General features: G+C 52.9%; 1 protein-coding gene across 1 annotated transcript in view; it reads right to left on the bottom strand.

Annotated features, from left to right (window-relative positions):
* The window catches only part of LOC120921794 (serine/threonine-protein phosphatase 2A 56 kDa regulatory subunit delta isoform-like), a 111,718-nt gene that overhangs the window by 24,320 nt on the left and 69,237 nt on the right, over nucleotides 1–18,161 (bottom strand). The gene's annotated exons all lie outside the window — the stretch shown is intronic.

Here is an 18,161-nt window from a genome sequence, read left to right as displayed (position 1 = left end):
CATCCTTGCCACTCTTACAGTAAAGAACCCTCTATGTAGTTTAAGGTTAAGCCGATTTTCTACTAATATTAATGAGGGGCCCCGTGTTTTATTAAACTCCCTTCCACGGAAAAGTTTTCTCCCTATTGTGGGGTCACCAGTACTTATTAGCAGTTATTGCCCTGCTTAGTTTAGTATTTGTAACGGCTACCCACTGGTAGTGAGGGGTATCAGCCGTTGGAGACGTCCTTTTCCCTGGCAAGCTGCGATATGCAGGTACCGCCGGTATATCCCATCGAACGCCCTTCCAAGAAACGAGACGGGCTACGTTTGCAGAGTCAAGCAGACTGACTTTATTTGGCATATTTCACCTGCTTATATCTGCTTACAACTGTTACAAGAACAATGACAGTTTCCGCCCCCCCCCCCCCTTCACCCAGTAGGGGGCTTCAACACAGACCCCCTGAAACAATGACATCTCCTTGAATTAATCACTTGACCAGTCTCTAGACGCTTCGGCACCGCAAACCACTTAACATTTTCTGGCCAGGCACATTCCTTTCTCAATAGAATTCAATTAACCTTTAAAACAATTATACACTCACACATAACAGCCTCCGTATTCTGAAGGGATTAACTAAACAACGGAGAGTCAATTAGCTATGCAAAGGGACTATTAGCATTCAGCAGTGAAGAGTCCCTTGCATGATTAACCCTTTGAGCTCAGAATACAATGTGGTAAATCCAACTGTAACAAGTCCTGCAGTTATTATCAATGTCCAGGCAGAATAGTCCATAATCTGTTACACTGCCCCCCTTTTGTGGAACACTCCGGCAGACCCGGATTGATCCTTTTCGGATCAACTTGGGGATGTCCGGTCTGCTGTTAAGGTAAAAGTTCCGTTTGCCTGGACAGTCCGTCGGCCTTCCCATTGGCTTACCAGGTCGGTAGCTGATGGTGAAGGTGAATAATAGAATTCAGTTCTGGAACAGTCACTTGCTTTGCTCTCTCAATGGCTCCCAAAACCTGTTGCTGATGCTCTTGGGACAGATACGGCACCACCTGGATGCAAATCCCATTTAATCTTTTGACAATTTCCGCCTGTTTGTGCATTTCAATGTTCAAGCCACGGGACATCTCATAATACATGACATAGTGTCGTTGCATCTCTGATTTCTCACTGGCCAACTTGTCACATTCCCATTTTAGACTGTGATATTGTGCCGGATCTACAGTACATGTCGGGGAAGGTAGTCTTACCCGGGTCTCAGCAGCAAGCGCGTTGATTCCAGCAACGCGGGTGGTCACGGCACAAGCAGCAGCAGGTGTAGGTAAATAAGCCGAAGTCAGAGGGCCAATGTCGTTGCCCAGCACCACCTCGGCAGGTAGGTTGTCCATGATACCAACTGTGGTCTTTCCTGACCCGACTCCCCAGTCTAAGTGCACCCGGGTGGTGGGTACGCGAAATACAGCACCCCCTGCGACCCGGACGGCAACTGTGCGAGTGGACACGTTCTCTGGCTTTACCAGATGTTTTTGAATCAGAGTGATAGTAGTCCCGGAATCTCTTAGGTCTTGTGCTACTTGTCCATTCACTCGTACCTCCTGACGGTGATGCTGACGGTTATCCGGAGAGGCCGCTTGTATTGGGTCTGCCTCATACCAAATTCCCAGACATTCCTCAGGGCCCCCCTCGGTCTCTAGGCAGTGGGCCGCAGAGGGACGTGATGGAGTGACCTCTGTGTTGGGTGTTGTGCGTCTCCAATTGTTATTTGTAGCTCTCAAAGGGCAATAACGAGCAATATGTCCCGTGTCGCTGCAGTGATGGCACGTCACCCTAGGCGAATCTCGGGGGTAGTTGCTAGGCCCCTGAGGACGTGGTGGGACTGGAGCCCGAAACTCTGGGCGTGGGGTGACGGTTGGAGTACGCGGTTCTACCTTCTGAGCCAGCCGCATAGTACCCTGGCTTACTTTCCTTGTCTCCGCGTACTCATCTGCTAGCCGAGCCGCCTCGTTTAAGTTAGCGGGACAGCGATCTCGTACCCAGTCTTGTATGTCTGCGGCCAGGTCTTGGAAGAAATGTTCCATTAGGAACAGCTGCAATACTTCCTCCCCGGTGTTGGCCTTGCACCCTTGGACACAAGGGTGCAAGCCTCCGTATTCTGAAGGGATTAACTAAACAAAGGAGAGTCAATTAGCTATGCAAAGGGACTATTAGCATTCAGCAGTGAAGAGTCCCTTGCATGATTAACCCTTTGAGCTCAGAATACAATGTGGTAAATCCAACTGTAACAAGTCCTGCAGTTATTATCGATGTCCAGGCAGAATAGTCCATAATCCGTTACAGTATTGTCCTCAAATACAGAGATTGCACTGCTTACCCCTCCCCCAGATCATTTATGAACAAATTAAAGAGGATTGGTCCCAGCACAGAACCCTGGGGGACCCCACTACCCTCCCCCCCCAACCATTCCGAGTACTCCCCATTTATCACCACCCTCTGAACTCCCCCTTGTAGCCAGTTTTCAATCCACGTTCTCACCCTATGGTCCGTGTTCTTACCCTATGGTCCATGTACTCCCCCTATGGTCCGTGTACTCCCCCTATGGTCCGTGTACTCACCCTATGGTCCGTGTTCTTACCCTATGGTCCATGTACTCCCCCCTATGGTCCATGTACTCCCCCTATGGTCCATGTACTCCCCCTATGGTCCATGTACTCCCCCTATGGTCCGTGTTCTTACCCTATGGTCCATGTACTCACCCTATGGTCCATGTACTCCCCCTATGGTCCGTGTTCTTACCCTATGGTCCATGTACTCCCCCCTATGGTCCATGTACTCCCCCTATGGTCCATGTACTCCCCCTATGGTCCATGTACTCCACCTATGGTCCATGCACTCACCCTATGGTCCATGTACGCCCCCTATGGTCCATGTACGCCCCCCTATGGTCCATGTACGCCCCCCTATGGTCCATGTATTCACCCTATGGTCCATGTATTCACCCTATGGTCCATGTACTCCCCCTATGGTCCGTGTACTACCCCACGTCTACGGGCCTTCCTTTATGTAGATACACCACATCTACGGGCCTTCCTTTATCCAGATACACCACGTCTACGGGCCTTCCTTTATCTAGATACACCACGTCTACGGACCTTCCTTTATCTAGATACACCACGTCTACGGACCTTCCTTTATCCAGATACACCACGTCTACGGGCCTTCCTTTATCTAGATACACCACGTCTACGGGCCTTCCTTTATCCAGATACACCACGTCTACAGGCCTTCCTTTATCCAGATACACCACGTCTACGGGCCTTCCTTTATCCAGATACACCACGTCTACGGGCCTTCCTTTATCTAGATACACCACGACTACGGACCTTCCTTTATCCAGATACACCACATCTACGGGCCTTCCTTTATCTAGATACACCACGTCTACGGACCTTCCTTTATCTAGATACACCACGTCTACGGACCTTCCTTTATCCAGATACACCACATCTACGGGCCTTCCTTTATCTAGATACATCACGTCTACGGGCCTTCCTTTATCCAGATACACCACGTCTACGGGCCTTCCATTATCTAGATACACCACATCTACGGGCCTTCCTTTATCCAGATACACAACGACTACGGGCCTTCCTTTATCCAGATACACCACGACTACGGGCCTTCCTTTATCTAGATACACCACATCTACGGGCCTTCCTTTATCCAGATACACCACGTCTACGGGCCTTCCTTTATCTAGATACACCACGTCTACGGGCCTTCCTTTATCCAGATACACCACGACTACGGGCCTTCCTTCATCCAGATACACCACATCTACGGGCCTTCCTTTATCTAGATACACCACGACTACGGACCTTCCTTTATCCAGATACACCACGTCTACGGGCCTTCCTTTATCCAGATACACCACGTCTACGGGCCTTCCTTTATCTAGATACACCACGTCTACGGGCCTTCCTTTATCTAGATACACCACGTCTACGGCCTTCCTTTATCCAGATACACCACGTCTACGGGCCTTCCTTTATCTAGATACACCACGTCTACGGGCCTTCCTTTTTTTTTTTTTAACAGAAAAGTTTTATTAATAAAATAAAGAAACAAAACAAAAGATAAATCAGCAAACTGTGGTACAGCATGGTTTGACATTGTACGGATTGGCACATACATACATTCAGCATAACAGGTACAGGGCAACACACCAGAGATAGATCTGAATGGGTCTAAGTTGAATCACTGGGTAGAGTGAGGGTCAGCCAGTCAGGCTGCAGGACGGTGAGTCATGTCCCAATCCCCCTGGGGAGGGGGGGGGGCAGTGCGCCTCCTCCATACGATGAAAGGAGAAGCACTATGAATTCCCGGAGCAAACAGGAGCATTCTCAAACAGGCAGTGCCCTAGCTGCCACCCATGTCCCCCACACTTTGTCAAATTTTTGGGGGCACTTGCGGCCCATGTAGGTCAGTTTGTATAGAGGCAGAACGGAGTCCACCAGTGCAAGCCATTGAGCCACCGTTGGGGGGCTCGCCAGCTTCCACTGTCGTAGCAGTGTTTTCCTAGCGTAGAAGCAGAGAAAGAATATTAGCAAGCCGGCGTGAGTAGACTGTGTCACGCCCTCTGTGATACCAAGAAGGAGAATCTTGGAGTCCAGTGGCACTCGGAGGCCAGTAGCAGCATTAATTTTTTCCACCACCCCCTCCCAGTATCCCTGCACGACCGGGCAGTCCCACACAACGTGGTAGAACGTTCCTGTCTCTCTCTGACATTTGGGGCATCGGTCTGACTGGGTACTGAATATCTTGGCAAGGCGCTGGGGGGTGTAATAGGCCCTGTGTAGGAATTTCAATTGGATGAATCTGTCTCTGGCAGATATGGTTGTTGGTATATATTGGACCAGCGCAGACTCCCAATCCTCTTCCGAGAGGTCGGGAATGTCCGCCTTCCAGACTCTGTGAAGGGGGGAATCCCCCTTTGAGTCGTCGCATGTAAGTCGGAGGTAGATGGAGGACACTATTCTATCAATTCCACGGGATATAAGGAACCTCTCTATCCTATGTGGCTCAACCGTAGTTGTCCTCGAGAACTGTGCCTGCGCCGCATGTTTCAATTGCAAATACCTGAACAGCATCCATGAGGGGAGCTCAAACGCTGCGCGTAGCTCCGGGAAGGAGAGCAGCGCCCCGGCCGGCATAATATGTTGTAGTTTCACTATTCCATATCTGGCCCAGACACTAGGGTCCGGGATGGACCTGAAATGTGAGAGTCTTGGGTTGCCCCACAGCGGGGCGTGAGGCGAGATGGAGTCAGGGCCCGCGACCGCTGCAGTGACCCTATCCCAGACCTGGATCGTTGTGCGCATCGGGAGAGTAACCTGTGGGGCGGCCCTGGGTCCTCTATATACCAGGTTGGTGAGGGTTGAGTAGGAGCCCATGACTGCGGCCTCCAGATTTACTGCTGGGTTGGACCTAGTCTGCTGGAACCACCACCGGACTGTTACTAGCACTGCCGCCCAGTAGTATTTTTTGAAGGAGGGCAGGGCCAGACCCCCTGAGGACAGAGGTAGCTGAAGCTTGCGCTGCGCTATTCTGGGAGCTCCCCCACCCCAGATGAATGAGGAGACTACGCTATCTAGTTTAGTAAAGAAAGAAGCGGGGATAGGGACCGGGGTGTTACGGAATATGTAGAGCAGCTTGGGGAGGAATACCATTTTTAGCAGGTTCACCCGCCCCACCGGAGTAAGGGGTAGTGTCTTCCAGGCCTGGCATTTTGCAATTAGATTCCGTAGGACCGGGTATAGGTTGTCATGTAAGTATTGACCTAAATTGTTGTCAATGTCCACTCCAAGATAGCGGAATTTGGAGACCTTACTCAGCGGCGTCAGGTCCGCTGTGGGGGGGGCAAGGTCGGACAGGCGGAATAGACTGGATTTGCCCCAATTAACACGAATCCCGGAGAACCCGCCGAACCTATCCACAATTTTGAGAGCTGCCACTAGGGACTGAGAGTCATCACCAAGGTACAAAAGGGTGTCATCCGCGTACAGCGACACCCTTTCGGTCAGTGGTCCCACCTCCAGGCCCCTCACCTCGTGTGTCGAGCGAAGCATAATAGCCATGGGCTCGATGGCCAAGGCAAAGAGCCCCGGAGACAGTGGGCAGCCCTGCCTCGTCCCCCTGCATAAACGGAATGGGGCCGAGATGTTGCCCCCCGTGCGCACCCTGGCCGTGGGCGACCCATACAGCAATTTGATCCAGGCAATAAATTTAGGACCGAACCCAAACTTAGTCAACACTCGCCACAGGAAGGCCCACTCAACTGAGTCAAAGGCCTTCTCTGCGTCGAGTGAGGCCACAGCCCCGGTAGTATTCTGCTCGCGGAAAATTGCAATATTGGTGTGGAGCCTGCGGATATTTATATCCGTGCCCTTCCCTGGCATGAATCCCGTCTGGTCGCCATGCACCAGCGTGAGGATCACTGTGTTCAGCCGATTGGCCAGGATCTTGGTCAGGATTTTGGCATCCACATTGAGCAGAGATATAGGCCGATAGGATGAACACAGTTCCGGGTCCTTCCCGGGTTTAGGTATGACAACGATCACCGCCTCCATCATGGAGGCCGGAAGGCTGAGTCGCTCCAGTGCTGCGGTGAGCGCGGAGTAGAAGTAGGGGCCCGTCACCTCCAGGTTAGACTTGTAGAACTCCGTGGGGAGTCCATCGGGACCAGGGGTTTTACCTGCCTGTAGAGACTTGATAGCTCCCTGGACCTCCTGCAGCGTAATGGGGGCTTCGAGCGTCCGACTGGCCGTCGAGGTCAGGGAGGGAAAGTCCAGGGAGAGCAGGAATGTGTCCAGCTCATCCAGGGTGTATGACGCCCTGGACGAGTAGAGGTCCTGATAGTACCTTTCAAATCTGGCATTTATCAATAGTGGGTCTGAAATTAAGACATCATCCTCATCTCTTATATTGGCTATACACGAGCTACCTGATCTCTCAGTCGCCAGCCAGGCCAGTAGTCTACCCGCTCGTTCCCCCTGTTCAAATATTCGCTGAGTCTGAGCAAGGAGGAAACGACGGCATGAGGCAGCACGGATGAGTGCCAACTCCCTGTAGGCAGTAAGCATGTCAGCGTGCGAGCCTTGGTCAGGCGAGTTTGTGTACATACTTTCCAGTCGCCCCGCCCGTCTCTCGGCTTCTGCTAGTTCCAATTTAGCTTCCTTCCGTACTTTGGCTATATTGAATTGATACCTGCCCCTGGCGTAGGCTTTGAAGGCATCCCAGGTCACCTCAGGGGGGGCTGAATGGTCATTATGGACCCAGTAGTCTCTAAGTTCCGCGAGCATTAAAGGTTCCAGTCTGTCGTCAGTGATCCAGTACCTGGATAGTCTCCACAGGCCCCGCATTGCAGCGGAATCAGTGGAGAGGTCCAACATAACTGGTGCATGGTCCGATATCCCCCGCGGCAAGTGAGACACCGCCACCACCCTGGACAAGACGGGGTCGGTGGCATAGATCAAGTCTATCCGAGACATGGTCGCGTGAGTTGCAGAGTGACACGTATAGTTTCTGTCATACGGATATTTCCACCTCCACACATCACTCAAGCCATATGTCTCCGCCCACCGCGAGAGCGCCGAGTCAGTCGTCCGGTCGGGGTTCAATCTGTCAATGCTGGGATTGGGAGCCATGTTAAAGTCCCCTGCCCAGACCACAGTTGCCGAGGGGAAGTCGGCAACAACAGCTTGTGCCCTACGGAGTACTGTCATACCTGTCGTGGGGGGCAGATACAGACCAACAATTACTATTTCTAGTCTGTCACAGAGAGCATGAATAATGACATATTGCCCATCCGGGTCCAGGCGGAGGTCCAGAAGAACAAACGGGAGCGCCTTATGGATTAGGACACTCACTCCACGGGAATGGGTAGAATGGGTAGAGTGAAAATAGGATCCCACCCAGGGTTTCTTAAGTGCTAGGACCTTGGACCCAGTAAGGTGGGTCTCCTGCAGTATGCAAATGTGTGGGTGGTATCTCTTCAAGAAGGAGAACACTAGGGATCTTTTAAATTTAGAATTTAACCCGCGCACATTCCAGGACAACACTCTCAAGGGGGCCATGACAACCATGGGAAAATAGGCATTGCTCCGTCATCACCTGGACCCCCGCCCAGCAAAAAAAACAGATTCCCTCCCCCCAGCGGCCATCCCACACCCATCAGAAGTAGCATGTAAAGGCAGTGCATTTGACCATACTGAACATTAAACAATTCACAGCTGTACCAAGAACAGAAAAAAAAACTAAAATGAAAAATAAAATTCCCTCCCCCCCTCCCCACGCAACCCCCAAAACTTAGGCGCGTTTTGTAACCCAAACAATGCATGACTATCAGCCTTTGGGAAGCAGTGTACCAACAGGGCGCCTAGGAGGCCCAGCAGAGTATGCTCGCCAAACGGACCAGCATTTCTGCCACCCGCTTCAGTAAGCAAGTGGAAAAAATAAAAGAAAAAAAAAACCGAAAGTATAAACATAAAAAATCGGAGAGTCAGTTATTATTATCGTTTTCCCTGCGGGGGAAGTTAATCACCCAGAAGATACTGGGGGCACAATCTTATAGCGGCAAGCCGCGTGGCGGTTCAGTAACTTGAGCAATCATGCCATAACATAGTCAGTTCCTCAAGTGGGTAAAGGAAATTATCCCTGATCCCCGGCACAGGGTGTAGTAGGTGCCTAAGCATCTACCCCCCCCAGGTACCCCCATACTCACAGGTGAGTCCCGGTCAGCAGTCCCGGTGTGTGTAGGGCATTCCACCTCGAGGGGGACATCCAGGCAGCACCCCCTCCACAGCCAACAACAGGAACAGAGGCTACAGCCCCGTCCGTCCAGAAACAAAAGAGGAGGAGGGGGGGTGGGGGGGTCCATCTATACAGGGTGCTGGGTGTGCACAAGGCATGACTATTGTAGTCTGATATTGCAACCCTGTTATTTACCTTCCCCCCTTTTCACCCCAACCCCCCTTTTCCCTTCTCTTGACCCTCTTACCCAGTAATGACACTGACACAGTAAAATTGGAGTAAATTGGCCACAACAGCCATTTTTATTTTGTAACCAAATTAAATTATATTTTTAACCAAACGTGAAATAGGAATTTCCAACAATTCCAACTTTATTATTAACAAATATTTTATCAAAACTCTTTTATTATTTACACCAGTCCCAATTGGTCTTTGACGGTAAACCCCAGTTAACCTTTTCCTTCACCACCACCACTGCGTTCCATTACCATAACCGGCCTCCAGCCGACCCAGCTCTGAGACACCCCTTTAACCTGCAGTGTACCATCACCGTATTACAGCGGACACCATTCCACTGTAATAACCCCGTAAGGGGGGAGCCATCCCACCGATGAGCCCCCCAACCATTTCCATTCCATCCGTTAACTGCCACCATCAAAGACCAAGGACACCGCCACAGCCCGAAAGGGAAACTCCCCTTTTCCTTACGGGCCCCTCCACACCCGCAGGGCCCTCTGAATTCCCTCCTGCACTCCCAGGACCCACAAGTCCGTACCCACGTCGGTTAGGTGAACACCATCCCTGAGCAGGTACAGCCCCAAATTAAGCTCCAATTCTCTGTGTCTCACCACTAACCCCCCATGTTTGGCCACAAACCGCCCTAGCACCTTATTTACCTTTATTCTCCCTTTGTTGACCCGGTCCACTGACCTTGCCATACGCCAGGTAGTTCGCGCGACAATGTCAGACCATACTATCAGCATTCTCGGGAAAGATGCCCGCAACGTCAAGACGTCCGCCTTGACTGCCGTCATCAAGTCCCCTATCGGCCGGATCCCCAAGTCGTTTCCCCCGACGTGCAACAGTAGCACATCAGGAGGTCGGTCGAGCCGAGCATAGCGCTGCACTTCAGACAGCACCCTGCTCCAACCCATCCCGGGGATCCCCAACCACCTGACCGTTGCCTCCCGCCTGGAAATCCCCAACTGCCTACCTTCTGGCCTAGCATCTGCTCTCCTGGCCCCCCTACAAACATATGAATGCCCCATTATCCACACGAGGCCTGGCTTTCCTCCACCTGTAAAACAAAATAAACAATGATCATCCACACCCTAAACATATTGCAATAAACCGGTCCTTTTTTTCCTGATCCCACACCTCTCACAAATCCAACGCCAAGTGTGGGCGCACGTAAGAGCGAAATCTCCTAGATTCCCATCTCCCGATTCGTTTTACTGCTGTCTCATCCAACCCGCACCGGGCCGCCTCGGTCGCCGCCCCAATGCGGAAGGAGTGCGAGGCAAACAGCCGCTCGTCCAAACCCGCCTTTTCCAAACATTTTCTAAACAGGGCCGTAAATTGAAACCGTGAAACAAAAGACCCGTCCCCATGCATCAAAAATGGGCCCCCCAACTTGGGGCGTACCTTAAAAAATTCCCTTACCACCCCTACCGGACAAGCCTCTGAACCCGGCAGCGAATACAAAGATACGTCCACCCCTTTTCCCCCTTGATCCGTTTTTGAGCGCTTAAGGCAAAAAACCACTTTGCCCTCTGCTAAATGAACGTCGTTGACCAATAAACCCCCGGGAACCCGCCTGGAGGGACTTACTAGCTCCCCCACCCGAAACGCACCGAAAAACGCGACCGAAAACCCCGCCCGAAACAACCGTATTTCATATGCGGACGAACAAACCTCCCCCAATACCCCAAAAATTCTGCGTAGTACGGAAAATGTCACCGGCCTCCGCGCATCACTGCTCTGACGTCCCTTCTTGTATCCCTTTACCGCTTGCCTTACCCAAAACGACTTCGTAAAATCCTCCCTCCCCTCCAGTTTAAACAAAAAGGCCAGGGCCGCCAGCTTCTTTTCCAACGCAGAGACTGACCCCACCTTTTCCATGTGTCTAGACACAAAATACACCACTAACCAGCCCATCTCCATGTCTGCCCGCTCCACCTCCGCCAACCGCTTAAAACCAGCCCATTCCGCCCATACCTTAGCATATGCAGTCCACGTCGGCCCCCTCACTGACCTCCTGAGCCAGTCTGCTGCGGCTCCAAAGCAAGTCCCCACATCCACCCTGGGCAAGGAACCCCTTCTGCGTCGGCCCCTGGAGCCAGCTCCCTGAACCTGTCCCACTGGAATCGAGACAGGGCGTCAGCAAGCCTATTATCCACCCCCGGAATATGCACTGCATACAGGAAAATATTCCACTGAAGACAACGTAACACCAGGTGCCGCAGCAACCGCACCACCGGAACCGATGAACCGGAGATACGATTGATGACTTGCACCACCCCCATGTTGTCGCAGTTCAACCTGATCTTCAGATCCCTGCATTCTGCCCCCCATAGCTCAATCGCCACCACCACTGGGAATAGCTCCAGTAGCACCAGGTTCTTTTCAAAACCCGCCGTTACCCAGGACTCCGGCCATGCCTCCGCGCTCCACCTTCCCTTAAAGAAGGCCCCGTAACCTGTGGATCCAGCCGCGTCCGTGACCAGATCCAAATCAAAATTGCTGAAGGGGCCGGACATCCAAATGGCCCTCCCGTTGTATGTCTCTAGAAATGTGTCCCACACCTGTAAATCAGCTTTTAGATCCTTTGTCAACCTAATGTAGTGCTTCGGTGCCCGAACACCCGCGGTTGCTGCCGACAGCCGTCGGCAAAAGACCCTGCCCATAGGGATGATGCGGCAGGCGAAGTTCAATTTTCCCAATAACGACTGCAACGTCCGCAACTGAACTTTGTCCTGCCCCACCATCCCCCGAATCTCCATCCGGAGATTCTCAACCTTGTCCCTCGGAAGCCTACACTCCATTTTTTCTGAATCAATCATGATACCTAGAAACATCAATTCCGTGCGCGGGCCCTCCGTCTTGTCGGCCGCCAGCGGCACTCCGAACTTCTCCGCAATGTGCTGCAATGTTGCCAGCAAGACTGCGCACACTTTGGATGACGGGGGTCCCACGCACAGGTAGTCATCAAGATAGTGGATAACTGAATCCACCCCTGCCACGTCCCTGACCACCCACTCCAAGAAGGAACTAAATGTCTCAAACAGTGCGCAGGAAATCGAGCATCCCATAGGCAAACACTGATCCACGTAAAACTCCTCTTGCCACCGGCAACCCAACAGCCTAAAACTGTCCGGGTGAACCGGCAGCAAGCGGAACGCAGCCTCAATGTCCGACTTCGCCATCAGGGCGCCCCTCCCGTAACGCCGCACCCACCGCACCGCCGCGTCAAACGACGCGTACGACACGGAGCATGCTTCTGGATCTATTGCGTCATTCACCGACCCCCCTTTTGGAAAAGACAAGTGGTGAATGAGGCGATACTTGTTTGGTTCCTTCTTGGGCACCACCCCCAGAGGTGACACTACCAAATCCGGCAGTGGCATCTCCGTGAACGGCCCAGCCATCCTGCCCAGTTCCACTTCTTTTGCTAGTTTTTTCGATACCACTGAAGGATTCTCCAAGGCAGACCGCAGATTCTTCGCCAAGGGTGGCACCTTCGACAAAGAACTGGGAATGACAAATCCCTCGGAGAACCCCGACGCGAGCAGCCGAGCTGCCGCCCTATCCGGGTACCTATCTAGAAAAGGTCCCATCTTTTCCACCCTCACTGGCGTTACCCCCCTTTGCTAGCAGCGTCCCCCCCCCCGCTTGCCCTTCTTAAAACACCGTGACAGGGGGTGAGCACCCCCGCATCCGGAGCACTCGTGCTTAAAACGACAGGTTCCCCCAAACTTGCAGGAACCTTCGTTGAACTGCCAGCACACCCCCCATTTTTTCCCGGCCGGCGATCCAGAGGTGGGTGTACCCCCGGCCCCCCCCTGAAAAAACGGTGTATTAGACCTGGGAGCGGAAATCATCCTCATCCACAAGCTAATATCCTTATGGTCCCAACGCAGAAACGGGCGAACCGCCCGCCGCTGCCGAAACTGCTCGTCGTACCGCAGCCATCCCGTTCCCCCATAAACCCGCTGTGCTTCCCCTATGGCGTCCATGTAGCAGAAAAGCGCCGAACAATGCTCCGGGCTTTTCTCTCCAATGACGCTGGCCATGATTGCAAACGCTTGCAACCAGTTGCTAAACGTACGGGGAATCAATCCATACCTCCTCTTTTCCTCATCATCCTTTTTTATCCCATCCGTTTTAACCCTGTCAAGATTGAATTTTTCTAAAGGCAACAGGGAAAAAATTTCAACATACTCGCCCTTTTCTATCTTATCCTTGACCTCCTGTTTCAAATGGGACCCCAGTGGACCCTCAAAGCATACATACATTTCCCCTCTCGCCGCATCTTCCAGCCTGACCTCATCCCCCTTTCCCCCCCCCCCGGGCTTCCCACCCCCTGCGGCGTCTCCTGACCCACCCTCGGGTGTCGCCCCCTTTTCCCCACCAACCAGGGCTGGTGCCCCAACCACTACGGGGGGCACAGCATTAGCCCCCAACCAGGGCGCAGCCTGCGGCGGCGTCACCACCCCGCCCCCCCCGGCAAAACGTTGCATTAGCTCCCCCATACCCCTCAATAACTCTTGCAGCCCACCAGGAGAACCCTGGGCGGCAGGCATTACCCCCCGCCACCCCGGGGCCCCCGGAAGGCGGCAGGACATTACTCCCCACATTGCCCCCTGTTACCTGAGGCCCGCCCCCCCCAACCCCCAACAATGAGCATAACAAAGCAGCAACATCCCCAGAAGTAAAATTAGTTAACTTACCAGGCTGACCAGGAGCATCCCTCACAGCCGACATCGGAAGCTCCACCGCTGGCGAATCCTCCACCCGATCTTCCTCATCCGATCCCGATGACTCCACCTCAGAACGACCTTCCAAGACCGGCGTTGCCGACGACGTCAGCCCCCCAGGCCCGGTAAGCCTGGAGGCCGAAGACCCCAGCCTCTCGGCGGGTCGTCCTCTCCCCCTCAACCCGGTCGTGGACGCATCAAAATGTCCGCTCTGTCCCTGGGATCTACCGGACACCTCCCTCCGCCTTTCAAGTGAATCCGGCCTCCCCGCTGACCTGGAGCCGGTGGTCCCGATCCGTGAGGACCCCCCGGCCGTTCCATTGCTTGTCTCTGGTTGGGGCCCCCCCCCCTTTTGTTCCTGTCTGCTCCTGAGGGACCCGCTCCTGCTGCTGTCTTCTTTTTGGGCAAGACACGGGCGCCATTACGGCCCGATGCCCCGCCCGCAGGGCCCAAATTGATTGGCGTATTGCGTCTACCTGCACCCCCGGCCGAAGCATGAGAGCGCTTGGCCGGCGGGGGTGACGGATCCTCCCTAGGGCTCCTATTATGGCGCTGGGTCCTGCCAGTTGGTGCGGGGGAATAACGATCCGGCGCTCGCGACCGCCGAGCACGTGGTGTAGCTACCTCTGCGGCCTGCGACCCCCCCCCCTTCTTCTGGAATAAGGGCCCCCATCTGCTCCTCAAGCCATCCTGGTTCTCTATTCGCCGCTGCCGCGCGCAGTTTTGCCAAAAATAAGTCAATTTTCTGCATTTTCTTTTGAGTAAAAACGCTGCTGTGCAGATGGGAGAAAAAACTGTCCTCTTTGTCTGCTTCCTTCCCGGGGCTGTGCACGTGGGCCGCCCCCGCCCCCCTTATATACCACTCCTCCCCCTTCTTCCAATTGGTCCCCAGCCTCCTCCCTTGCTACCACCTCCTTCCTTAACCCCTTGGTTGCCTGCATCCACCACCAGTCATGCCCGGCCCTGCATTATATTTCTTTTTGTGTTTGTCATTCCGGGCCTCACTGGAACAGGGATAACCAAGTAAGGGGACTACGCTGGCATAGAAACAATGAAGAGCAAAACAATGGCTTCGGCCCCACGAGATCAGTGGCGCGGGAGAGTCTCCAGCCACGCGGCCGCCTCATCCGGCACTGTGAAGAAGCGATGGGTCTCTCCGTCTTGGACCCGTAAACGGGCGGGGAATAGCATGCTATATTTCAAGCCGCGCTGGCGTAGGGCTTGCTTCACATGGTCGAAGGATTTTCGCTGCTTCTGCGTCTCCACAGAGAAGTCGGGGAAGATCATCAGGCGGGTCCCCTCGAAGCGCAGCGTCTCGATCTTCCTGCTTTCCCGCAGTATCGCGTCTCTGTCCCTGAAGTTCAGGAGACGAAGGATGAATGTACGCGGGGGGGCTCCGGGGGGGCCGCGAGCCGCCGGCATCCTGTGGGCCCGTTCCACGGCGAAGTATGGAGAGAAGGCAGCTTGGGGGAGCAACTGGCGGAGAAGGCGCTCGGTAAAGGCAGTGGGATCTGGTTCTTCCGCTCGCTCGGGGAGGCCGATAACACGGAGATTATTTCTCCTATTGCGGTTCTCCGCGTCTTCCGCACGATGCTCCAGGGCTCTAACCTTGGTGGTAAGGGTGCGGAGAGAGGAGGCATGATCTCCCAGCACTTCCTCTACATCACCCACCCGACGCTCAGCCTCCGTCAGCCGGGTCCTGACCTTGTCCATGTCTTTTCGGATGAATCCCATCTCCAGCTGCATGGTGTCTATTTTTTCGGTCAGCGTGGACTGGCAGGTCGAGATGGCCTGCATTAGGGCAGCAAAGTGATCCTGGTCTTGGATCGCCGGGTCTGCGTCCTCGGTCTGCGACGCCATGTTGGACACCACGAGGAGTGCGGCCTTCCCGCCGCCGGGATTAACACGGGGTGGAGACGGCTTCTGGTAAGCGGTTTTCTTCCGCTTATAGGGCATACCAGTCCCGGGGGCACTCAGCTAGCGATCCAGGTCACATAGATCAGGGTAATCCGCAGGGAAACAGGATGTTTAGCGGGTATGGCAGCGGAGCTCCTCTGCTAAGCGTCCAGTCCGGTCGCCATCTTGGACACGCCCCCACGGGCCTTCCTTTATCCAGATACACCACGTCTACGGACCTTCCTTTATCTAGATACACCACATCTACGGGCCTTCCTTTATCTAGATACACCACGACTACGGACCTTCCTTTATCCAGATACACCACGTCTACGGGCCTTCCTTTATCCAGATACACCACGTCTACGGGCCTTCCTTTATCTAGATACACCACGTCTACGGGCCTTCCTTTATCCAGATACACCACGTCTACGGGCCTTCCTTTATCCAGATACACCACGTCTACGGGCCTTCCTTTATCCAGATACACCACGTCTACGGGTCTTCCTTTATCTAGATACACCACATCTACGGGCCTTCCTTTATCTAGATACACCACGTCTACGGGCCTTCCTTTATCCAGATACACCACGACTACGGGCCTTCCTTTATCTAGATACACCACGACTACGGGCCTTCCTTTATCTAGATACACCACCTCTACGGGCCTTCCTTTATCTAGATACACCACGACTACGGACCTTCCTTTATCCAGATACACCACGTCTACTGGCATTCCTTTATCCAGATACACCACGTCTACAGACCTTCCTTTATCCAGATACACCACGTCTACGGGCCTTCCTTTATCCAGATACACCACATCTACGGGCCTTCCTTTATCTAGATACACCACGACTACGGACCTTCCTTTATCCAGATACACCACGTCTACAGGCCTTCCTTTATCTAGATACACCACCTCTACGGGCCTTCCTTTATCCAGATACACCACATCTATGGGCCTTCCTTTATCTAGATACACCACGTCTACGGACCTTCCTTTATCTAGATACACCACATCTACGGACCTTCCTTTATCTAGATACACCACATCTACGGACCTTCCTTTATCTAGATACACCACGTCTACGGGCCTTCCTTTATCTAGATACACCACGTCTACGGGCCTTCCTTTATCTAGATACACCACGTCTACGGGCCTTCCTTTATCTAGATACACCACGTCTACGGGCCTTCCTTTATCCAGATACACCACGATTACGGGCCTTCCTTCATCCAGATACACCACGTCTACGGTAGGGCTGCGCATCTTCACCGGTCTCACGATTCGATGCGATTACGATTATCAAGTCCACGATTCGATTCGATTCGGCGATGCATCACGATGCATCACGATTGCAGCGCAAGTGCGCATGGCTCTCCCCCCAAAATACTAAAGGAGATGATCAGAGACTGCAGACATGCTACAGGAGATCATTAGAGACTGCAGACATGCTACAGGAGATGATCAGAGACTGCAGACATGCTAGAGGAGATGATCAGAGACTGCAGACATGCTAGAGGAGATGATCAGAGACTGCAGACATGCTACAGGAGATGATCAGTGACTGCAGACATGCTTCAGGAGATGATCAGAGACTGCAGACATGCTTCAGGAGATGATCAGAGACTGCAGACATGCTACAGGAGATGATCAGAGACTGCAGACATGCTACAGGAGATGATCAGAGACTGCAGACATGCTACAGGAGATGATCAGAGACTGCAGACATGCTACAGGAGATGATCAGAGACTGCAGACATGCTACAGGAGATGATCAGAGACTGCAGACATGCTACAGGAGATGATCAGTGACTGCAGACATGCTTCAGGAGATGATCAGAGACTGCAGACATGCTTCAGGAGATGATCAGAGACTGCAGACATGCTACAGGAGATGATCAGAGACTGCAGACATAGTACAGGAGATGATCAGAGACTGCAGACATAGTACAGGAGATGATCAGAGACTGCAGACATAGTACAGGAGATGATCAGAGATTGTGGACATAGTACAGGAGATGGTCTATATTTCTCCTCCATACAGCCCAGTCCCTGCAGTGACAATGACTTATCACAGGTGACACATCAGATTCCACTACATGCCCGTACCCCCCCTGTGTCCCCGGATAACAGCACCCCCTCCTCCTCAGTACTTACATGCTGTTCTGCGCAGTGCGCACACAGGATGATTGGAGGGAACAATGATTTTGCCTGTGCATTTTCAGTGTGTTTTTATGTGCTGACATTGTCATCAATACGCCCTTTAAAAATGCACAGATGACAATGAACCCTCAATAAAAATATCAGTACAGCGAGGACTACCGTGTTATTTATTTTCTATTAAAATTAACACATTCCCAAGTCCTCGCTGTACTGACATTTTTTATTGAGGGTTCATTGTCATCTGTGCATTTTTAAAGGGTGTAAATAGGGTGAAACTCCCCTTTAAAAAGTGCACAGGAATACACATGGCTGCTGGGGGGC

This window comes from Rana temporaria (genome assembly GCF_905171775.1).
Source record: "Rana temporaria chromosome 4 unlocalized genomic scaffold, aRanTem1.1 chr4rx, whole genome shotgun sequence".
NCBI classification, from domain to species: domain Eukaryota; kingdom Metazoa; phylum Chordata; class Amphibia; order Anura; family Ranidae; genus Rana; species Rana temporaria.
The sequence above is the reverse complement of the archived record's forward strand: the minus strand, read 5'-3'. Positions and strand labels throughout refer to the sequence as shown.